General features: G+C 36.4%; 1 long non-coding RNA gene across 1 annotated transcript in view; it reads right to left on the minus strand.

The window, feature by feature from the left end:
• LOC134809933 (uncharacterized) overlaps nucleotides 1-16939 on the minus strand; it is a 59424-nt gene extending 42485 nt beyond the window's left edge. Inside the window, exon 1 of the long non-coding RNA XR_010156750.1 lies at nucleotides 16740-16939. This is a non-coding gene — a long non-coding RNA (uncharacterized LOC134809933). The remainder of the gene's footprint in view (nucleotides 1-16739) is intronic.
• Between the last annotated feature and the right edge of the window lie 9014 nt (nucleotides 16940-25953).

Here is a 25953-nt window from a genome sequence, read left to right on the forward strand (position 1 = left end):
TTTGTTTAAGCAATAGGGGTTCACTCTATCACCCAGGCTGAAGAGCAGTGGCATAATCATAGCTCACTGCCACCTTGAACTCCTGGGCTCAAGCAATCCTCCTGCCTCAGCCATCAGAGTAGCTGGGACTACAGGTGTGTGTCACCACATTCAGACAATGGTTTTTAATTTTTTGTAGAGATGGGGTCTCTCTATGTTGCCCAGGCTAGTCTTGAACTCCTGGCTTCAAGAGATACTCCCACCTGGGCCTTCCAAAGTGCTGGGATTATAGGAGTGAATCACCACACCCAGCCTTAATTTATTACAAGGAAATTATTTATGCAATTGTGGAGGGTTGGTTAAGCAAGTCCAAAGTCTATAGGGCAAGCCATCAGGAAGCAAAGATTAGGAAGAGGTGGAAATACCATAGACATGGGCCAAAATCATCTACAGGCAAATTTCTCTCTCTCATTCTTTCCTTCTGGCCTCAATTATGATTTTAAGGCATTCCAAATGATTGCCATGACAACCCACATTATTCAAGAGAATCTTACTTTCTGAAAGTCAACTAACTTGGATCATAATTCAAACAAATACAATGAAAAAAGAAATTGACCAGGAATTGTAAAATTAATGACATTAACAATGTATTGCTATTTCATCATGTTAAATGTTTAGAGTGCTTATATTGTCTCAGATTTACTTTAAAATAGTATAAGAGAGAAGAAAATAGGTAGGGGAATAGATGAAATAAAAATGACTACAACTTCATGATTGTTGAAACTGGATGACAGGAACATGAGAATTCATTGTACTAAACAGTAGCCCCCACTTATTTACAGGGAATACATTCCAAGATGTATAGTACAAAACCCTCCTCATATTTTTTTTTTCCCATGCATACAAACCTAGGATAAAGTTTGATTTATAAATTAGGCACAATAAGAGTTTAACAACAATAACTAGTAATAAAATAGAACTGTTATAAAAATATACTATCATAAAAGCTATTTTAAACTTATGAATTGTTTATTTCTGGAATTTTCCATCTAATATATTTGGACCACAGTTGACTGTGGTCCACAAAATGAGAAACTGAGGATAAGGAGGGGTGGTTACCATATTGGCTTCTATATGTTTAAAATTGATGAATATTTTTAAAAATGAGTCGGGAACATGTCATAACTGAGTCAGAACACTGGTGCTATTGGACAGCTTTATAGCCAAGAGCCCAAATATGCAGCATGCATCTGCCACCCATGAGCTGCTGCCAGCCCCGCCCCCGCAGCCAAACTCCTCCAGGTGCTCCCCAGGACTTCTGCTTATTCTTACTCAATCTTTTTGAGCTGGTGGTAAACAATTTCTTTCAGAGGAGTTACTCATACCAGAGTTTTGGAAACCTCCTTAACTATTCCACATATCACATCTTCCCATGAACACAAACATTTGGGAAAAAAACATGGCCGGATCTGACTGGGGAAATAACAATGCATAGACTGATCTAATTTTCCTCCAAAAACCAGGACCATGCTGATTAGTCTGGCTCACCCTCTGTGGCTCCTTCTTTTCTCATTACTCATAATGATCCTTTTTGTTTTTATCTCACAAACTGTATTTTCTTTCCTACTGTATGACTTTCTTTAGGACCTCACCTATTCAAGTGTGAACACTAATTGTGGATCAGGTTAAAGTTCCTTGAAGTTCCCTAAGCAATTCCAAGTTAGAATATGTATTCGGGCCTCTGTCTTTGCATTTTGAACTTTGCATAGCAGCTATTTTTTCAGAATGTACTCTAACAGACATGAAGCTCAACTGCCCATGGCAATACACTATTCTCTAGGAGGGCTGTTGATTAAATCCTTAAGTTGACTCAGACCAGCAAATATACCGAGTCAAATCTGCAAGAGCCAGAACATTCCTGGTGAACCCTTGTAAATATGAGGCCAGAAATTTGAGGTTAGAGGAGGGTGATGTCAGCAAGATTGAGGAATAGGAAGTCACAGAATTCACTCTCCCCTACAGAAAGATCAACTAGCAACGATTCACAGACAAAACCACCTTGGTAAAAATACCAAAATGTGGGAGTAATCCTGAGTCACTTGCATTATCTACAGAACTGAATAAAAATCTGCACTGGAAGGTAGGAGAAATGGTCTTTCATTGACTGCATAACCCTTATTCCTCCTCAAGTTGTGACAGTACCACACAGAGAACATTTCTCAGGGTCCACAGTTTTTAAATTGGGAAATAAGAAGTGGGAGGTGAACATTCAGCTTCCTTAGCATGCTGAGATGCATCCCAGGAAGTTGACTTTGTTCTCACATCACAGGGAATGGGAAATGTAGGAGGAAGTTACATGGTTAGACTACTTGGGGTCAGTAGAAAAAGGCAAGGAGAAAGAGCCCACAGAGATCAACATGCAGATTTTATTAAAAGCTCAGTATATACTTTCCAGCAGTAGCACTCAATGAGAGGTACCAGCTAGTAGCATAACTTACTTGCTAAGCCGAGCTGATCACTTCCAGAAGAGGTGGGAAGTGGTACCTGTCTTGAATCCCTAAACAGCCTCCAGGACCAGCCACAAACACTATCTCGGTCGGGGTCCCACCCTGTGAAGGAGACCTTTGCAGCAAATTTCCATAATTAGCAGGCACTAAATATCCCACATCAGAAGCTAAATCTGTGTTTCCTGCAGTCTCAAGTCCCACCTCCAGACCTTTCCAAGGGAGAGAGAAAACCACCACGGCAAATGTTGACCACAAGCAGACAATAGTTTTGCCACATCAGAAAGTATAATCAGCCCTTCTCTAAGACTCAAAGCTCACCCCAGACCACATCAAGGAGGAAGGCAAATTTTAAGCATGCATTTCTACTGAGCGCGGTAGTTGGTCCATCCATCTCAATCCACTTAAACTTGGGTCCCCTCCCACAAACCTATACAACTCCTGAACTAAAATAGCAGTATCTCTGTCCAGGAAATACATCATGTGGCCGAGCCAAATCAGAGGTGATTATAGTGCCCATAATTACAAAGCAGAGCGCAGGCAGTGGTCTTGCCAGATGGCAGAGCCTTCTCAGAGGCCCCAACAAATTTTAGAGCAAAGGGACATCCCAATCATCTAGAGAAGCTAAAAGCAAGCTCTGCCTGCCCAGGATCAATACCAGCTAGCCTATCCAAAACATAGACTAAACTAATGATATTAATGCCAAAGAACTCCTATAAAAACTGGAAAAGGTGGCTATACCTGCAAATGCACAAATACCAATGGAACAACTAAGAATACCATGACACCTCCAAAAGAAACAAAGCCCCATCGATAAACCCTAAAGAAAGGGGGATTTATGAAATGGCAAAAAAGGATACAGAATAATCCTCTTGAAAAATTCAGTGAACTTCAAAACTATGCAGATGAAAAAATTAAATAAAATTTGGAAAACAATACATAAGAAACTTGACAAAAAGAGAAACAACAATTAAAAAATAGAAATTCTCAAGATAAAAATACAATGACTGAACTGAAAAATGCAATAGAAAGCTTCAAAAGCTAGTTGATCAAGCTGAAGAATCGGTGAACTCAAAGACAGAACACTTGAAATACTCAATTAGAGGAGCAAAAAGATAAAAGAATGGAAAATGAATGAAGAAAGCCTGTGGGAACCATGGGATATCATCAAGCGACCTAACATATGCATAATAGGTATTCCCAAAGGAGAATGAAGAGAAAAACATTATCAGAAAGCATATTTTAAAAACAATAGATGAAAACTTCCCTAATCTGAGGAAAAAAGCCAACATCAAGGTACAGGAAATGCAGAGGTCATCAATTAAATTCAACCCATAAAGGAGTTTATGAAGACATATAATAAACTATCAAAAATTAAAGACAAAGAAAAAATTCTGAGAGCAGCAAGAGATAAGAAATTAAAACATACAAAGGAGTCATAATAGGATTAACAATAGACTTCTTAGCAGAGCCCTGCAGGCCAGGAGAGGGTGAAATGATATATGCATAGCGCTGAAGGAAAACACTTTAACATGAGAATAACTCAGCAAAGCTGTCTTTCAGCAATGAGGGAGAAATTACTTTCCCAGACAAAAACAGCAAATGGAGTTTATCACCACTAGGCCTGTCTTATAAAAATTGCTAGGGGGAGTTTCTTAACCTGAAACTAAAGGCTGCTAATTCACAACATGAAACTTATTAAAGCACAAAATCTAATGGTGTAAGTAACAGACAGCAATATTCAGAATACACTAGGGCTGTAATATTGGTGTGTAACATAATTTTTTCCCAGGCATGGGGGCTAAAGGACAAAATTATTAGTAAAATCTTTGGCTAAATTAAGTTTTCAAGGGATATATATTACAAAATGATGTAAGTTTGATGTCTAGAACATAAAATTGGGGGACAGTAAAAGTGTAAAGTTGTGTATATAATCAAAATTAAGCTGTTATCAGCTTGAAATAGACTGTTATAAATGTAAGATGTTCTATGTAAGCTTCATGGTAACAAAAATCTATACAGCATGCATAAAACAAAAATTTAAACAATTCCAAACATGCCATTAGAGAAAACCTTTAAACCACAAAGGAAGACAGCAAGAGAGGAAGAACGAAACAGTATCTACAAAAGAATCAGAAAACAATGACCAAAATAGCAGTAGTAAGTCCTCACCTGTCAATAATTACCTTGAATGTAAATGGATTAAATTCTCCAGTCAAAAAACACAGAGCAAATTAATGCACAAAAACAAAACCCACCTATATGCTACCTATAAGAGACTCACTTCACTTTAAAGGACATACCTAGACTGAAGGTGAAGAAATGGAGAAAAATATGCCATGCAAATGGAAACCAAAAGAGAGTAGGGGTAGCGGTACATGTATCAGAAAAAATAGATTTTAAGTCAGAACTTGTAAAAAGAGACAAAGATGGATATTATATAATGAAAAAGGAGTCAATTCATCAAGAGGATATACTGATTATAAATATATAGGCACCCAACAGTGGAGCACCTAAATATATAAAGCAAACAGTAAAGGATCTGAAAAAAGAGATCAATTACAGTATGATAATTGTAGGGGGCTTCAATACATCACTTTCAATATTGAATAGATAATCCAGACAGAAAACTAATAAGGAAACATTGAACTTCAACAACACTTTAGACCAAATGGACATATACAGAAATACACAGAATATTCCATTCAACAACAACAGAATACACATTATTCTCAAGCACACATGAAACACTCTCCAGGGTAGATTATATATTAGGTGACAATAAAAGTCTTAGCAAATTGAAGAAGAATGAAATATACTCAGGAATAAAATTAACCAAAAAGGTGAAAGATCTATACATTTAAAACTATTAAGCATTAATAAAAAAATTGAGAAGACACAAAGGAATGAAAAGATATCTTGTGTTCGTGGGTTGTACAAATTAATGTAATTAATGTGGTTTTTTGTTGCTGTTTTTCTTTTTCTTTTTTAAGACAAAGTCTTGCTTTTTTGGTCTGTCACCTGGGCTGCAGTACAGTGACATAATCATAGCTCACTGTAACCTCAAATTCCTGGGCTCAAGTGATTCTCCTGCCTCGGCTTTCTGAGTATGTAGGACAATAGCTGTGTGCCACTAGACCCAGCTAATTTATTTTTAATTTGGTAGAAATGGTATCTTGCTATGTTGCTCAGGTTGGTCTTGAACTCCTGGCCTCAAGCAATCCTGCCACCTTGGCCTCCCAAAGTGCTGGAATTATTGGTGTGAGCCACTGTTCCTGGCCCAATTAATATTGTTAAATGTCCTTGTAACCTAAAGTGATCTACAGATTTGACAAAATTGCTATCAAAATCCCAATGTCGTTTTTTACAGATATAGAAAAAACAATCTTATAATTCACATTTTCATATTTTAAAATCTGAATACAAAATTAATATTTTGTATTTAGAACTACAAGAAACATCAAACAGCCAAGATAATCATAGGTACAATGAACAAAGCTACAGTCATCACACTACCCGATTTCAAACTATACTACAAAGTGATGGTAATTAATACAGCAAGGTACTGGTACACAAATAGAGCTATCAATCAATGGAACAGAATAGAGCACAGAAATGGATTCACGTAACTATGGTCAATTGATTTTTAGCAAAGGTGCCACAAATTTATAATGGTAAAAAGGCAGTCTCTTCAATAAATGGTGTTGGAAAAACTGGATATCCATATACAAAAGAATGAAATCGAACCCTTATCTCACACCATAGACAAAACTCAACTCAAAATGGATTAAAGACTTAAACATAAAGCCTAAACTATAAAACTATTAGAAGAAAATATAGGAGAATATATATACAACATCGGCTATTACAATAATTTGTAAGATTTGACACCAGGAGTTCAAGCAGCAAAAGCAAAAATAGACAAAATACATTAAAATAAAAAGCTTCTGTACAACAATGAAACAACAGAGTGAAAAGACATCATGTAGATTTGGAAAAAATATTTGTAAGCCATACATCTGATACAGAATTGATGTCCAAAATATATAAAGAACTCAAAACAAATCTATCACAAGAAAACAAATAATTTGATTAAGAAATGGGCGAGGGACCTGAATAAACATTTCTCAGAAGAAGACATATAAAATGGCTAACAGATACATGAAAAAATACTCAATATCACTAATCACTAGAGAGATTCAAATAAAACCACAATGAGATCAATTCCCATCTGTTAGAATTGCATTATCAAAAAGACAAAAGATAAATGCTGGTGAAGATATGGAGTAAAGAGAACCCTTGTACTCTGTTGGTGGGAATGTAAATTATTATAGCCATTATGGAAAACTCTATAAAGGTTACTCAAATTCTAAAAATAGCATTAGCACATGATTTAGCCATTATGTTTCTGTTTACTTACCTGAAATATTTGAAATCAGCACCTGGAGGGGATGTGTACAAGCTCATATTTATTGTAGCACTGTTCACAATAACCAAGTTATGGAATTGACCCTAAGCGTTCATTAACATGAAAGGATAAAGAAAGTGTAATATATACACACAATGAAATACTATTTCACCTTAAAAAAATAAAGGAGATCCTGTCATTGGCAAAAATATGGATAAACTCGGAGGACACTGTGTTAATTAATAAAAGCCAGGCTTAGAAGACAACCACCACATGACCTCACTTAGCTGTGGAATCCAAAACAAGGGATCTCATCGAGGCAGAAATAGTAGAATGGTGGTTACAGAGGCTAGAAGTTTGGGGTAATGGGGAGACAATAATCAAAGTACAAAGCATTGGTTAAATTGAATAAATGTTTGGGGTTTTTTTTTTTAAAGATCTTTAGCATGGTATGGTGGATATAGCTAATAACTGAGTACTGTACATTTCAGTATCACTATGAAAGTAAATTTCAAATGTTCTCAACATAAAAAAATTAAATATTTGAGGTGATGAATAGGTTAATTAGCTTGATCTAATTATTCCACATTGTATTAAAAATTATGATCTCACATTGTATTGTACAAATATATACAACTATAATAGTCCAATATATAATAAAACATTTTTAAAAAGAATTTTGAGGTTAGAAACTGCATGTAAAATTTCCCCAATGCCTCAAAATGATCGACTCTAATAATCATCCCTTCTAATCCAGCAGCCCATACTTTTGCAATTGCCAATTTTTCTGACCCAAGCCTGACCCCTCTAATACCCTACATTATAAAAGTAACCCCTCGACAGGAGGTTCATCTTCATTCAAAAATGAGGCAATAATCAAGAAAAAACTTGAAGACCAAAAGGCCAACAGGAGTTCACAAAATTCAATTAAGTCTGTTAGTTTTGAGAACAGATCAAAGAGGTTTAAAAGTATTCCATAAAATTCAGCTAATAAAGAGCTGTTTTCATTTTATCCTTCCTTCCCTGTGTTTCCCAAAATATATACCTCTATTATAATAATGTCTTACTCTTTGGTATTCACCAATCTCAAGCCAATGATACTATATTTTTCTAACCAATTTTTAAATATTCCCATATGCTTAGCTCTTTTGCCATTGTTAACATTCATTTTCATTTCTGGATCAACCTATCTATGTTTTCCTTCCTTTGTTCCAACTGTATTGAACATCTCTTATTAAACACCAGGCACTGGGTATATCATAATGAAAATACAGACCTTGTCACCACTCCTAATATTTGCCATCTAAGGAAAACACAGATAAGTAGCAGGCAATTGTAATAATTGCTGTGATTGTGGACATAGTAACATACAGAATGACTACATCAGAATCATGTACGTCATGCCTAACCTGAATTTAACACATCAGCAAACCCTTGTGTAAGGGAGTAATGCTTAAGCTCTGTATGTCATGGGATGCAACTGTGATTTGCCCCTCTCACAAGTAGTTTAAATTGGTGGGATGGGAGTCAGAGTGGGATGTGAAGCTACTGTTGTAGGGGTGGGAAACATGAATCCCTTTTGTCCTTGACAATTCCAACACAGTTTGCTACAGAGAACATTTTTTTTTCCTCCTTACATGGTCAATTTTCTGTGTCAGCCTGACTGAGTCACAGAGTGCCCAAACATTTGGACAAACATTATTCTGAGTGTGTCTGTGAGAAAATCTTGAGTAATACAAATGGATCTGATGAAATGGGATGTAACTATGTGTGCTTTCCAGCATCGAAGGCAGTTTGTACCTTCTGAAGAATGTAGAGCATTTTAATGATATTTCCATTCCCCACCCACAGCCCACTGATTAGTATTTCTTTTTTGTTTTTACAAATAATTATTCCTAGAGCAAGATCTACCTGCTGTGTTATTTGCTCAGATTTGTCTTTGAGGCAAAAAGAATTCTGGACCCTAAACGAGTCCTCTTATGTGGGTCATTTTTTTAATACTATGTGTCTGTCATATTTATTTTTCAACAGCATACAAGAAGCTAAAATATTAAAACTTTTGTTTTCAGTTGCCAGGGTCATAAGGATAGCAGTAGCAAGTTCAGAAATACCATATACCATTATGCAAAAGTGACAACTATATCTATTCACTGACTTTGACAAAACAATAAAATAAAAGAACATTACTTGAAGGAATGCAGAAAATTAGCTTTTGCTATTTGCAATCTCCATATCACAATTCTTAGTGGTTAAAAAGATTCTGGCAAACAAATAGAAAGCTTGTATCTACATTACCCTCCTTGACACAATAAATACTTGATCACATTTATCCTTATGGTGGAGATTTTTTTCAAAAAGACATTACATATGAATGATAAACTGTCATTTTAACCATGTTTCAGTCCACAGATATTAAATCTAAGTAGCTTTTGATATTTCTACATCCTAAAACACACCCTTCTTCTATGCTTTTTGCCGCCTCTACTAAATGGAAAACATCTAGTACTAAATCAGTGCACATTGGTAGAGATGAGAAACATGCACTGTTGGTGGGAGTGTAAATCAGTTCAGCCATTGTGGAAGACAGTGTCATGATTCCTCAAAGACCTAAAGGCAGCAATACTATTCGACCTGGCAATCCCGTTACCAGGTATACACCCAAAGGAATATAAATCATTCTGTTATAAAGAGGCATGCACACATATGTTCATTGCAGCACTATTCACAATAGCAGAGACACGGAATCAACCTAAATGCCCATCAATGATAGACTGGATAAAGAAAATGTGGTACACATACACCACAGAATATTATGCAGCCATATAAAAGAAGAGGATCATGTCCTTTGCAGGAACATAGATGGAGCTGGAAGCCATTATTCTTAGCTAACTAACACAGGAACAGAAAACCAAATACCATATGATTTCACTTTTAAGTGGGAGCTAAACGATGAGAACACATGGACACATAGAGGTGAACAACACACACTGGGGCCCTTTGGAGGGTGAAAGGTGAAAGGATCAAGACTATGGATACTAGGCTTAATACCTGGATGATGAAATAATCTGTACAACAAACCCTCATGACACAAGTTTACCTATGTAACAAACCTGCACTTGGACCCACGAACTTAAAATAGAAGTTAACCTCCCCCCAAAAAAAGACATTAGGAAGATGCATATGTTAATTCTAATTTAATTCTTTATGGTTGCATAATTAATTTATCAATGATTCCTGAATTTACCTGGGCCTTTAGTATGAAAAATAAAGATTCAGCTAGAGAAAGGAAAGACATATGCCGGACTCATTAATTTTTTAAAAATATATATTTACTTGTAAGTATAAATTCTGTTGAATTTTAGTTTTAGATATTTACTGAAATTCAGTAAATATCATATTGAATTGAGGTGGCAGTGCAAAAATAGTTACAAAAATAGTTATTTTTCTCTTCCTTTCCAACAGCTCTCTATGACTTTGTATTCCAAAATTCACTTTTTATTACTGACATGCAAAGGCAACTAACATTGCCAAGGTATATCAATTCTCACTATGTTCAAAATCTTGGAGAACTGAAAAACAAAGATGGCTTTTTAATTGGTAAAAATCAAACATGTATTACTTTGATGGTACTTTTAGAGTTAGTCTCTGGAACCAATACATCAAATTCAAAAACCATTCTCACCTAGAAAAAGAATAAATGCAAATAAATGACATGAATGAAATTCATGAAATAAAAGTGCAAATGGACTTTGAGCTTCAGCAGTCAGATGTTTGTTTATAGGATGATGTTCAATGACTCAGAAAAGCCTGGCTAGCAGTGAATTCCCTGCACTGCACTCAGCTCTCCTCAGCTGCTCCCCTCCTGGAAGCAGCTCCATCAGGTAAAATTATGTGCCCGTAGGAGATACGAAAAAAAGAATTATGTAAAGTCGCAAGGCAAGGTCTTGCCCACAGGAGTGACGAATCAGAGAAATTGCACTCGTTCTAGCAACTTGGGAGACCCTACGACCCCACGTACCTTTTCCCTAGCACTAACTCAGAGACATTCCCTTTGCAATACAGAGGCAGCTTAGTTTTCTTTAAAGACTCACTCTTTCCACGCATATAGCACCTGATGACAATCTCCAACTTTATCCACTCAGGAGTATGAAATTCGCCTTCCTCACTTTCACAACTATCCATTGGCAAAACTGTACTCATTTTAAGCTTTTTTTTTTTTTTTTGGTCATCAGGATTTTCTCATTTCAGCCTGTCTTTGATACTGATTTGCCAAATATCCACTTGTCTAATATTTTGAATGATTAGAGAGTATTTAAGTTGTTTGAGATTCTATAGGCTCTGGGGTCATGATGGTTGCAAATAACTTAGATTGAGTTATTTGTCTTGGAGTTGGGCAGTATTTGGTACTGAGTAACACAAAGCCACTCGTGTCTCATATTAATTCTTGATATGTGTTTCTTATTTTGAAAAAAATCTTGATGTTGCCCATACCATAAGGCCTTATTTCCACCAATTTGAGCTTCAACTGGAGCCGTTTCTAAAGAGGCAGCCAGTTTTGGTGAGTAGCATTATTCCTGTATAAATAACAGACGCAGAGAAAAGAGCAGGGTATGTGGTAGTTAATACAGTCATCACTCACATACTTGGAATCCTTGAGGGGGGAAAACAAACATGTAACACACACACAGAAATGGATGCTAATGTACCATCTTGCAAATGATCTGTACTCCCAAAAAAGGAGAAAAAGAAAACTCTTTTAAAACAAACATGGCATAAGGATCAGATCTAACCTATTCTTCTATGCAAATATGAAATGGAAGTTCTTGCAAAGACAAATATGGAAGTTCTTGCAAAGAAATTTTCTAACACATACCTACATCATGGCAAAGATGGAGAAAAACTTAAGGAAATTAATTTTGTAAGAAACAAAAATTAACTTCCATCCTGCAGTAAGATGAATCCTATCCTTAATAATTTGTAACAATTACCCATGTTCTTCAGTATCTACAATATGAATTCCAAATCTCTGATTAGGCTGTAAAGAATTATCCAAATAAATAGTAGTACTTCAACATTCAGTCACCAAAATGCTTACTGGAGTGTCTCAAAGCAATTTGCACATTAGTGAAAAGGAAAACCTAACTTGACCTTAGAAACACTTGAAAGTATTCTCTTACAGAATACTGATGTGAACATATGGGTCACATATAACTGATCAGGAGTCTTTTAAGCAACACTGCCCTTGAGCTGTTGTATACAATGGAAATGTTTATCGAGGTTAAATTAACAATTAGCACAGCATTCATGTTTCTAATAGGAACAACCTGTTTTTAGATTGGACTTCAATCACTGTTATCATTATGTGGTACTGTGTTTCTGACCCACAGAAACACTTACTGTGTTTCTGACAGTCCAGACAAGTCCATGGGCACAGAGGACAATGCAGAAGAGAAAAAGTAAAATCGAATCCCAGGCAGCAATGTACAGAGTGCATTTGAAAGTGTAAATCCCTGAAGAGGAATTCATTACTTAGCTTTGAGTTTCCAACTATATCAATTTCCTAGTGGAACATTAGTATAGAATCTAGCCTTTGTTGAGAGAAAAAAGGGGTTTTCTAAGTTTCAAAGAGTGTTTCTTTTGTATAACAAGAACAAAGCTTAGAGACAAAGTAGACCATACCAAGGTTATCACATAAAAGAGACCCCCGACTAACCACTGACAGGGATCAGGGAAGGCTTCTAGCTTTGGCCAGGTGAGCAGGTGAGCAGCAGAGCAACGCAGAGACAACGCATCCTCTAAGGGGGCCCAGAGTGGGGTAAAAAGGCAGCGGGAGGAGCAAAACCACAGGGAAAGTTCAACAAAAGCATAAGGGCCTTGTTTCCTGTTTCAACTTGATGCTCCAGGAGTTTCCCAGCCATTAGATCAGCAGGAATAGTTGTGCCAGTGCAAAATGTCAGTTTTAGAAAAGTTAAGAAAATTAAAATGTGCACACATGAGGTGAATTCAGAACTTGCCTCTAATATTGCTGATTTCTGGTAGCTTACCTCCCATTGATTTGCTAGACATATAACTTCTGTATTTTCCTCTCTTGATCTAACCTTCTCTATATTAGCTGCTTTGGGTTAGGGCCTTTATGTGCAACAATGTATTTTTGGTATGACTTTGCTCAGCAATGAAGGTCATATTAGTTTCCCAGTGCTGCCTTAACTAAGTACTACAACCTGGGTGGCTTAAAACAACAGAAATGCGTGATCTCAGAGTTCTTGAGGCCAGACATCTGAAACCAAAGGTTGGTGGGACCACGCTCGCTCTCAAACCTGTAGGGAAGATCCTTCCTTGCTTCCTCCTGGCTTCTTGCAGTTTGCCAGCAATCCTTCGTGTTCCTTGGTTTGCAGCTGCAACATTTCAATCTCTGACTCTGTCATTACATGTTGCCTTTCCCTCTTGTCTCCAGTTTTTTCATTCTAAGACCACTAGTCATCCTGGATGAGGGCCTACCCTCATAATCTCATCTCATTTCAATTACACCAGCCAAGACCCAATTTCCAAGTAAAGTCACACTCAGTCACCACAGATTCAAGCTTCAACATGTCTTTTTGGGGGTCACAATTCAACACATAATAGAGGTAAAAAGAAAAAACAAACAACAAAAAGAAACTCTTCACATATTTCCTCTAAGGGAATAGCTAAAGTCCCCAGTTCTATTTGTAACCGAAGAAAAACTGGTATATAGCATCGTACAGGCCACACAAGCTCCCTGAAAAGAGCTGGTAATTTCTCCAGAAATACCCAGTTTGCCTATAGTTTGGAACAGCTGTAGTGAACCATCACAGCCAAACCCTCATTCTTTCTCTTTTTTCTTTTCTTTTGATTTTTTTTTTTTTTTTTTTTTTTTTTTTTTTTTTTGAGACACAGTCTCGCTCGCTCTGTTTGCCCAGGCTGGAGTGCAATGGCGCACTCACTGCAACCTCCACCTCCCAGGTTCAAGCAATTCTCCTGCCTCAGCCTCCCGAGTAGCTGGGATTACAGGCATAGACCACCACACCCTGCGAATTTTTGTATTTTTAGCAGAGAGGAGGTTTCACCATGTTGGCCACACTGGTCTTGAACTCCTGACCTCAAGTAACCTGCCCACCTCAGCCTCCCAAAGTGTTGGGATTATAGGCGTGAGCCCCTGCGCCCGGCCTCATTCTTTTTCAATGTATAGTTCCCATGATATTCACTGTAGATAAATCTTTTGTATTATCTAGCTTAAGATTTACCAAAAAAAAAAAAAAAAAGGGACTTACAACCTGGTGGCAGTGACAAGTAGTCTCAACCTTGCCTGAATTCAGGGAGTCACTAAAGCACAGCTGTGGCAGCCAACCTCCAAGGCAGCCCTTGTGATCCACCTCCTGAAAGAGCCTTAGGTAGCCCCCTCCACATTGTATCAGGTTGGTCTATGTGACCAAGAACACACAGCAAAAATGATGGCATGTCACTTTCATGTTTAGCTGATACAAGATTGACTTCCATCATGGATGTCTTCTCTCTCCACTCAGCTCTCACTCTGGGAGAAGCAAGCTACCACGTTGTGAAAAGCCCTATGGAGAGGCCCACATGATGAGGAACTGAAGCTTTCAGCCACCAGCCAGGGAGGAATGGAGCCCTGTCAGCAACCATAGGAATGAACTTGGAAGCAGATTCACCAGCAACAGCCTAGCTCTGGTCAACAGCTCTAACAGCCTCATGAGAGACCTGGTAGCAGAACCATGCAGATATGCTGCTTTTTGATTCCTCAGAAACTGTGAGAGAAAATAAATGTTTGTTTTTTAAAACTGCAAATGTGGAGATTATTTGTTACACAGCAGCAGAGTGCTGCTATCTTGAGCTGAAGTTGTTCCAGTCACATTTCTTTCCCTCTGCTTTCCAGCCTCTTTTTTCACCTGAAGGATGATAGGATTTCTCTCTATTCCTAAGGAAAAAGCTTCTGAATAATCTCATTTTTATTATTTCAGTCCTAAAATAGGCTGGACTTATCAATTAAGAGAATTATCTAGCTATAAATACAACTTTTGATGACAAACATGAACTAAATAGTTTAGTAGTGAACCTTATTTCATGGAGAAATAAAGTAGTTCTATTTTTTCTTTTTTTTTTTTTTTTAGAAAATTTCCAAAAAATTTATTTTTCCAAATCTGTCTTCCCACTTAATTGGCACCTGAATTCAAGTGACCCATTCTGCAGTGGTATCCAATAAACTTGTGCCCCCTAAACTATCTATTTCCCATGCCAACTCTTAGCCTTGCTGGCACATGCAGAATCCACCTTCAATTCCTCTAGGGTACCAAGAACATGTTGGGGAGCGGTGATCCTGACCCTCCTTCAATGAGTCTTCAGCCTTAGTCTTTAGTCCTTACTCCTTTTCTTCTCTGATAGTATCCAAGCAGTTAAGTAAACCAGTACCTCACAGACATCTGCCTGGGAAACAAAATTCTAGTGTCCATTTACTGCGGTATGGCAAATTTTACAGAGCATTTCTCTTTAGGACCTTAGCATCACTCATTACTCTACTCTTCCCTTTGTAGGTAAGGGAAGCCATACTTTACAAATGCTCTACGTGGCCAAACTGTGATTTCCATCTCCCTCTCAAGTGTCCCCTTAACCTAGAGGGACATAGTGGGATTGGTAGTGTCAGTTTAGCTAAACAGCATCTCTCGCCAAGCTTTGCAATTATCGTTGAGTTCGCTGAGCCTAAAATACACAATTCTTGGTGTCTTTTTATAACTGAGGACCCTAGTAATCAGTTCTTGTATTCTGCATACACCACCATCCATTTACATGGTAAAAATCCCAAATCAAATTCAGGACCAAATGCAAGGCCCTCTTGTTGCAATCTGATGGTTTATTTCTACCAACCAGCCATCTCTCACTGACTTTTCAACACAATTAGAAAAAGTCCTCCCAAACACATAGTTTTGAAATTCTACATTGAATGACACAGTTCTGCAAATCTCCCTTCCATAAGCTGCCTACCCTGAATGCTCTTTCAGGAAGCTTATTCAGATGATCACTCTGATACTCTCACACAGTATAATCTTTACTGTCTAGCTGAAAAGCCTGTTCTTGAATATTACAGCCCTAGCAATTAGGAGCTCAGATATGAATAATTTCTGTCTTCCCCACATCTCTCCCTCACAGATTACACCCACTCCCAGCACCATCATATCCCTCTAATAGTTTGAAAACAAGATGAGAGCGACCTAGCCTAGGTAGGCTTAGCTGTGCACACGTCCATGCCACCCAATCTCAGATTTGTTCTGAATATTCTATTAGGAGTCCAAACCCAAAAAAAAAAACGGTGATATTATATTATGAAACATATTTAAATAATCCAGAGAATGGTTCAATCATCCTTCATTTTTCCCCTCAGGCTTCCAACGTGCATACACAGTTCACCTGGAGTGAACAGATAAGGGTTCATCCTCAAAATACATTCCTCTGCTTTTTCTCTATCATGCTTTACTTCACTCTCATCTTTCCAAAACAGCTCTACTTCCTCTCACTCTTTGTCACCGGATAAAGCCATGGATCAGTCACAATTGGTTTTTCTTTTTTTTTGTTTTTTGTTTTGTTTTGAGATGGAGTCTCGCTCTGTCGCCCAGGCTGGAGTGCAATGGAGCGATCTTGGCTCACTGCAACCTCCACCTCCCAGGTTCAAGCAATTCTCCTGCCTCAGCCTCCCGAGAAGCTGGGATTACAGGCGCCCGTCTTCACGCCTGGCTAATTTTTTTATTTTTAGTAGAGACGGGGTTTCACCATGTTGACCAGGCTGGTTTGGAACTCCTGGTGACACGTGATCCACCCACCTCAGCCTCCCAAAGTGTTGTTGAGAGGTGACAACTTGCTAGCAGCCCTCGCTCGCTCTCTCTCGGCACCTCCTCGGCCTCCGCGTCTGCTCTGGCCGCGCTCCAGGAGCGCTTCGGCCCGCCGCTGCGCTGTGGGGGCCCCTCTGTGGGGCTGGCGGAGGCCGGAGCCTGCTCCCTCTGCTCGTGGGGAGGTGTGGAGTGGGAAGCGCGGGCGGGAGCCAGGGCTGCGCGGGGAGTGCCGGCGCGGGTTCCGGGTGGGCGCGGGTTCCGGGTGGGCGCGGGTTCCGGGTGGGCGCGGGCTCCAGGTGGGCGCGGGCTCCAGGTGGGCGCGGGCTCGGCAGGCCCGCACTCCGCGGGGACTGCCAGCGCCTGCTGGGCTTGATCGGGGGACGCGCTCCCTGCCGGAGTACCCTGGTTAGGTGCCGCAAAGTCCTGCTGCGGCGAGTGCCATTGAGAGGTGAAGCCGGCTGGGCTTCTGGGTCCGGTGGGGACTTAAGGGAACTTTTCTGTCTAGCTAAAGGTTTGTAAACGCACCAATGAGCACTCTGTGTCTAGCCAAAGGTTTGTAAACGCACCAATCAGCGCTCTGTGTCTAGCTAATTGGGTAGGGGGCTTGGAGAACTTTTGTGTCTAGCTAAAGGATTGTAATAAACGTACCAATCAGCACTCTGTGTCTAGCTAAAGGTTTGTAAACGCACCAATCAGCGCTCTGTCAAAACGGACCAATCAGCACTCCGTAAAATGGACCAAACAGCAGGATGTGGGTGGGTGAGGCCAAATAAGGGAATAAAAGCAGGCCACCCTAGCCGGCAGCAGCAACCCACTCAGGTTCCCATGCGCACCGTGGAAGCTTTGTTCTTTCACTCTTTGCAGTAAATCTTGCTGCTGCTTACTCTTTGGGTCTGTGCTGCATGTATGAGCTGTAACACTCGCCACGAAGGTTTGCAGCTCCACTCCTGAAGCCAATGAGACCACAAAACCACTGGGAGGGACGAACAACTCCCGACGGGAGGAACGAACAACTCTGGATGGGAGGAACAAACAAGTCTGGACGCGCCACCTTTATGAACTGTGTAACACTCACCTCGAAGGTCTGCAGCTTCACTCCTGAGGCCAAGAGACCGTGAACCCACCAGAAGGAAGAAACTCCAGACACATCTGAAAATCTGAAGGAACAAACTCCAGACACACCTGAAAATCTGAAGGAACAAACTCCAGACACACCATCTTTAAGAACTGTAACATTCACCTCGAGGGTCCGTGGCTTCATTCTTGCAGTCAGCGAGACCAAGAACCCACCAATTCCAGACACATTGGGATTACAGGCGTGAGCCACCGCGTCCGGCCTCACAGTTGTTTTTCCACAGAGAAAATACAGAAAGAAAAAGAGCCCTCGGGTTCCAAACATCGTTGCAAACCAAGGATTTTCAGAGGTTGTTAGAAAATGGTTCTACCTGGTCAGGCCTAGGCCTCAGATGGAGAAAACTGCAATACAGGCAATACTTTTCTTGCTAAAATACCAACTCTTGTAGCTGAACTTCAGTTTATTATTATGTAAAAAGTACCTGCTTCTTTCCTCTACCTTCCACCTCCCTAACTTCTGTTCCCATTGTCTTTATGGACCAAGACCCTAGTGGAGTGGGTGGGTAAATGTTCCACCCCAGGAAAGGTGTGAGATGGTAAAAACAATTCTATATACTGAGAAACTCGACATCTTCATGAACTATTAGGAAAAGATGTTTTCCAATGCCTGTTTAAATTATAGCTCTGGTATAATACCTTTATGGTATTTTATTCTAATGGTAATACGTGAAAAGAAAATGTGACTTTTAAACTGTTCTTTTAAAAATGAATATATATATATATAGTTGTGATGCATGCAAAGGAAATTGAACAAATATCATTGTCTTATATTGGATTGACAAGTTTATATTTCAGTATTCATTTAAGTTTTCTGGCAATAGCAACTGTTATCTACTTGAAAAGTTTATCATACTCAAAGGCAAGATGTAGAGAAATATAATGATAATGAAAATGTTTACTAATGAATGCTGTATTCAACTACATTAAAAAATTAGTTAAATAGTACTTGTTTAAGTGTACTTGGCAGGAATGGCCCCTTCGGTATAGAGAAATGAGAAAAAAAGAAAAGGAGACACTGAAAAAAATCTGGAAGTGAAACAGTGACAGCTGTCTCAGGATAAAGAAAATATAGCTTGCTCCCCAATAGCTATCAGTTATTTGAAGACATGCCAGCAAGGTCTCCAAAGCTGCACTTTTCCTGTGCTATCCCAGTTGGGTGCACTTGCCTGAGGATACAAAAGGAAGAAAAGTTAGAATACCTCATCCGTCCCAGATAAATGCTATTGCCTAAGGAGATATAAGGGAAGAAGGGAAGATGGGAGAAAAGAACAAGTGCTTTTACAAAGGAATGAGTGTTGTTAATAACAAATGGAGCTCAAAAGACAATGAAACAGAATCTGTAAAGTATTAAGATCCCTCCTACTTTCTCATTCTCTGCAAATTCGTTACATTTTGCTCCATGTTGCATATCACTTTTCCTCTTCTAGTTCATGTGAACTCATCTTCAAATCTTAGCTTAAGCATTTCTCATAAATCCGTCCTGATTTTGTCGTATTAGCTTCTTTCTGTCCTGTGTTCACGTAACATACATTCATGCCCCAATTATAACTCTAAGCTCTATGTACAGTGTTTCTTTTAAATGCATTTCTTTCAACAAGTTTGTGAGTTCTTTGATGGCAGGTACTTTAACTTATTCTTTTTTCTGTATGCTTTCCTAGTACATTGCCTGGCAGTAGTAGATGCTCATCAAATTGATTTAGTCATTCAACTGTAGTGCAAGATGCTACATATTTAGAAATGGACAAAATATGTGTCCATATCATCAGTTTAGAATTTCATGGAGACGCAGATATTAAGTAAAACAAAATTAAGGATAATATAAATTGTGGCAATTGAAATAAATGGTGACACAAAAGAAATGAACAGAGAAAGGAAGAAAGGAAAATGACTCAGTAAACCCAATGTAGACATGGAATCAAGGATAATTTCACAGAGAAAGTAAAGTTTCAACTGTCACCTTGAAATCAATGTTTTTAATTACTGAAGATAATTTGTTTTGTCATAGTACATAAGTTTATGTACTTATATTGATTTTTAAAAGAAATTCAAGTATTGTGAAGAGAAACATCTTGCCTAGGTTTTAAAAAAGTGTTTTCTTTAGATTCCATTATTCCATAATCAATGCTAACAAAAACAATATTGTTTTGTTACTTGAAAAAGTCAATGCAATAACAGTGGTGCCTTTTATAGTGATTAAAATAATGAGTAAAATGAGTTTTATTTTTGAAAAAATCTTCTCTTTTCAATAGTTAAAATTGGATGCATAAAAGCCAAAGTTGTAGCTAAATGAAAAATTGTGATGATGAATTGAGCACAGTAATTTAATTTCTTTGTATATTAGTGACATAAATGTTAACAGTACACGAGACAAGAAGAGGTAGTAAAAGAAACAATTATTTAAGGAATTAGTGATTAATATTACAGCAGTGTTTAGAGAAAATTAACTTGAACATCTTACTCTTCATAGGTACTAAATAAAAGAATGTCACACAAACAATAGCTAAAATTACTTATTTAGTTGCTAGAACAAATCTGAATTTTTTGCTGTGTTTACAAATAGATAACATTAAGAGCAGAGTTGGTAAGAAATTAATCATAAGCAGGAAATAATGTGGAAATGATCTAATTCATCACTTCTATTTCCAGAATTATTGAAGATTAGATCGCCTAAACATATTGAATAAGAAATCCCTGAAATCACCTAAACATATTAAATAAGATACTTACTCTTCTTATATGAATCAAAAAACAGCAGGAAATTAAGAAATACTTAAAGCAGGCATGCAACGAAAGTGGAGCTACACTTAATAATGCAACAAAGAGTATTTTAAATGCCCCAAACATTTTTACGAGAATCATATGAAATAAAATTTTATCAGAATTCCTATGTTTTTAGGACACAAAGTCAACACAGTAATAAAACAAGATATTTCTGTGTATGAATAGTCATGTTTTATTCATGCCAAGGTTTTGAATTGTATCTTAGCAAATCTGTCACATTTGGTCCTGACAATGACAGTGCTCCGTGAAATGGTCTTAGGAAACAAGTGTTCAAATGATACAAAGCACACATATTCAACAATGCAATGTATTTAGAATAAGCATAATCTCATTTCACAATTATATAGCTCAGTAGAAAAGCAGTAATTTTTAAATGCGTAATTTGTGTAAAAATAGGGCACACCTGGAGGTCAGCAGCAGCTTCATTTGGTGAATGCATTAACTTCATGCACACTGTGATCTTTCATTATGGCTCACTACAATAAGCCATCATTCTTTTCAACTCTCTTAATAAAAGGCAGTTTGTTTCCTTCAAAATCACGCTCCCAATAATGTCTATAAAAAAATCACATAGAACATACACTTAACACAATTAATGCATCTCAAATTGATGTGTTTAAAATTTAGTGATGAAAATATAATATTATGAGAGCCTAACCAGCCTATTCCCAGACGAAAGTTTGCATAATGTCATTTTGTTTTAAACTCTTCTCATAAAGACACTTATTACTTAAACCAGATAAGTTCTATGGCCAAATTATTTTGAGATCCCTCAAATATCATAAAGAGTCCAGAAAGCACAGAAGTTTATGTTTACTTGGAATACTTGTAAATTAAATGAAAATCTGCCATATAAACATGTCAGATAAGAAAGAATTTCAGTGTTATTTTAAAATAATAAAAAATGTAATTACAATTATTAAATTTTTTAAGAGATTTACTTATTAAAAGTTACAAAAAATGGTGTTTCCAAACTAAAGAACCTTCAGGATAGTTATCCAACCAGTTGGTAATTTTGATTCATTTTTCATCAAAATAAAATTTGTGACATTTACCTCAATGATATTACACAGATTTGGTCAAAATAACCAGTACTGTGTACCAAATGAAAAGGCAAATGAAATAAATTATCCGAACATACCCGTGGTGCATTGAAGCTATCTGGCACCAACTCAGAAGACCACATGATCTGTATTTCTTCTCAGCTCTAAGTTCGTAACTTGAAACCCAAATTGGCAAATGCTACAAATCGGGTTTTTTCTCCCCTCAACAGAGAGCCAATGCGAGATGATGAAATAAGAAACTATAAAATGTATAGGGGAAAATATATTTACAGGGATGACAGAGAGTTTATTAATAAACATTTTTCTGGATTATATGATAATTGAGATATTTGCCTTTTAAAATTTATAATTTGTTTTTATCTTATTTGAATAAAATACTATTGTTCCTAAGTTTGTGTTCATGCTATTATTATTATTTTTAAGGTCAAATACTATATAGACCTCAGTCTTCTCAAAACTGATATTTACCCTTGCAAGGACTTTGGAATCTTTTCATGGTAATTACATCTTTTGTACTCATGTGCTTCTGCTGTCATGTATTTTGTGTATCTTAATTTTTTATATTTTTAAGTAAATCACATGGAACATGAAAGGGGATCTAGCAAATGGAGATACATTTCATTTATGCATTGGATATCTTTGAACTGGAAAATGTCCAATTCTTCCAAAATTATTTCAATGAAATTCCAGTAAAGCAGATTCAGTGCAATTGCAACTGAAAACATTAATATAATTCCAATAACAATTCAACTATTATTATATTTGAAGCTTGGTGAGTTGATCCAAAAAGGTAAATGTATAAAAGTCAAAAATGGCCAACACATACTTAAAACTGAAGAATACATTAGGTGAGATTTCCCTCTACTCAATATCATGACAATATGAATATTAATTAAGACAGTTTTGCTGGCATAAATAGTACATAGATTCACCAAATTAAATAAGAAGGGCAGGCCAGGTGCAGTAGCTCACGCCTGTAATCCCAGCATTTTGGGGGGCCAAGGTGGGCCGATTACTTGAGGTCAGGAGTTCGAGACCAGCCTGGCCAACATGGTGAAACCCTGTCTCTACTAAAAATACAAAAATTAGCCAGTGTGGTGGCACACGCCTGTAATCCCAGCTACTTGGGAGGCTGAGGCAGGATAATCACTTGAACCCAGGAGGCTGAGTTTGCAGTGAGCTGAGATCGTGCCACTGCACTGGGTACAGCGTATATGTCAGAATTGGCATATTGGGTAAGTAAAGAAAGAATAATCATTTTCAATAACTGTTGCTAGGGCATTACATTATCCATGTAAGGGAAAGTATCCCTGATATCACCATACTCAAAAATCAAGCCCAATTATATCCCTAATCTCGCCATACACAAAAATAAATTCCAGGTACTTTAAAAAAGGAGAAAAATCAATATAGTTTTAGAAGAAAATTAGGAAAGTTTTTTATGACATCAAGGCAGAGAAGGGTAACAAATATAACATAGTACATACTATGTAGCAGAAACTACAAATCTAAATAGTAATACATTCTAATGCACTAAAATGCTGTTTACGAAGAGACATCATGAAGACAGTGAAGAGATAAGTGATATATTGAGAGACAATATTTGCAAAACACCCAGCAGAATGAGCAAAAAAGGTTAAATTCTAATTTTTTCCATGTAAAAAACTACAAATTTTCATAATAAAATATTACAAGTTGGGGGAAAAAAACAAGTCTCAATGATATGAAACAACAGGAAATCTCATTCTCTACTGGTACAAGTGTACATTTGTTTCAACTTTTTGGAAAATAATATGGCATTCCCTAACTTATTTAATATATAATATACTTATTTATATATAAATATAAATAAATATATATTTAAATATATAAATATAAATAAATATATATTTAAATATATAAATATAAATAAATATATATTTAAATATATAAATATAAATAAATATATATTTAAATATATAAATATAAATAAATATATATTTAAATATATAAATATAAATAAATATATATTTAAATATATAAATATAAATAAATATATATTTAAATATATAAATATAAATAAATATATATTTAAATATATAAATATAAATAAATATATATTTAAATATATAAATATAAATAAATATATATTTAAATATATATTTAAATATATAAATATAAATAAATATATATTTAAATATATAAATATAAATAAATATATGTTTAAATATATAAATATAAATAAATATATATTTAAATATATAAATATAAATAAATAAATATATATTGAAATATATAAATATAAATACATATATATTTCAATATATATAAATACATATATATTTCAATATATAAATATAACTACATATATATTTCAATATATAAATATAACTACATATATATTTCAATATATAAATATAACTACATATATATTTCAATATATAAATATAAATAAATATATATTTCAATATATAAATATAAATAATATATATATTTAAATATATAAATACAAATAAATATATATTTAAATATATAAATATAAATATATATTTAAATATATAAATATATATTTAAATATAAATATATATTTAAATATATATAAATAGAAATATATATTTAAATATATAAATATAAATAAATATATATTTAAATATATAAATATAAATATATATTTAAATGTATAAATAAATATATAAATATATATTTTCATATATAGATATATAAATATGTATTTAAATATATAAATATATATTTAAATATATAAATAAATATATAAATATATATTAAATATATAGATATATATTTAAATATATAAATATATATCTAAATATATAAATATAAATGTACTTATATATATTTAAATATATATTTATCCTATAGCTCTCTTGGTTCCACGTACTTTGTTCCAGTCATCCCTTCATAGAGGCTTCTCTCAGCTGACTTTTATGCCAATGCTTTCATTAACTTCATTTAGATAACAGTTCAGACCATAGACAATCACTGTCCATGTCAGGAATTCTAGATGTGGTAACTAAAGGCAAACTAGGATTACTGTGGCCATCTGTCTTAGTCTGTTTGTGTTACTATAAAGGACCTGAGGCTGGGTAATTTATAAACAAAGCGATTTATTTGGCTCATGGTTCTGCAGGCTACACAGGAAGCGTGGCACCAGCGGCTTCTGATAAGGACCTCAGCCTGCTTTCATGCATGGCAGAAGGCAAAGGGGAGCCAATGTGTGCTGACATCACATGGCAAGAGAGGAAGCAAGAGGGAAAAGGGGAGGTATCGGGCTCCTTTCAACAGCCGGCTGTAATGGAAACTAATAGAGTAAGAACTTATTACTGCAAGGACTGCAACAAGCCATTTATGAGAAATCTGCCCCCATCACCCAAACACTTCCTAATAGGCCATACCCCCAACATTGAGGATCAAATTTCAACATGAGGCTTGGAGGGGCCAAACATCCAAACTGCAGCACCATTCTAACTTCATTAAGAAATTACTGACATGGGCTGAGAGCGGTGGCTCATGCCTGTAATCCTAGCACACTGGGAGGCCAAGGGGGGCGGATCCCCTGAGGTTGGGAGTTCGAGACCAGCCTGACCAACATGGAGAAACCTCCTCTTTACTAAAAATACAAAAAAATTAGCCAAGTGTGGTGGCGCATGCCTCTAATCCCAACTACTCAGGAGGCTGAGGCAGGAGAATCGCTTGAACCTGGGAGGCAGAGGTTGCAGTGAGCAGAGATTGCACCACTGCACTCCAGCCTGGGCAACAAAAGCAAAACTCCATCTCAAAAAAAAAAAAAAAAAGAAAGAAAGAAATTACTGACACAACTTTGGAGCACTCAAATGTCTCATAGTTAGACTATTTCTGAGCTCACAATTTGGGAGATTTAAAGAAAGAAAAACCAGCACTAATAAATAGTAGAAATATAAAAAGAATCCTAGAGCTACAAGGAGGCCAGATAATGCAGGTTCTAAAAGCAGAAGTAAGCAGAAAACTGTTTTACTGATGTGGGCTGGTGTCAATAAAATGTGTTACAGTGTTACAGCGGTGAATTCACTAAAACAGGTGGATTATTTTTTGCATGAAATAATTTTTAGCTTCTTTGGATTTGATCAGCCCATATGCTGCATTTTTAAATGTATCAATTTGGGTTGAAAAAATTAAATAACCAAATGGCTTTTATTTTTAAAAAGGAACCTTAACAATTTGAAAGTTAGGATTCCCTCAATATAACATTT

The sequence above is a fragment of the Pan troglodytes genome, chromosome 3 (assembly GCF_028858775.2).
Source record: "Pan troglodytes isolate AG18354 chromosome 3, NHGRI_mPanTro3-v2.0_pri, whole genome shotgun sequence".
Taxonomy (NCBI): domain Eukaryota; kingdom Metazoa; phylum Chordata; class Mammalia; order Primates; family Hominidae; genus Pan; species Pan troglodytes.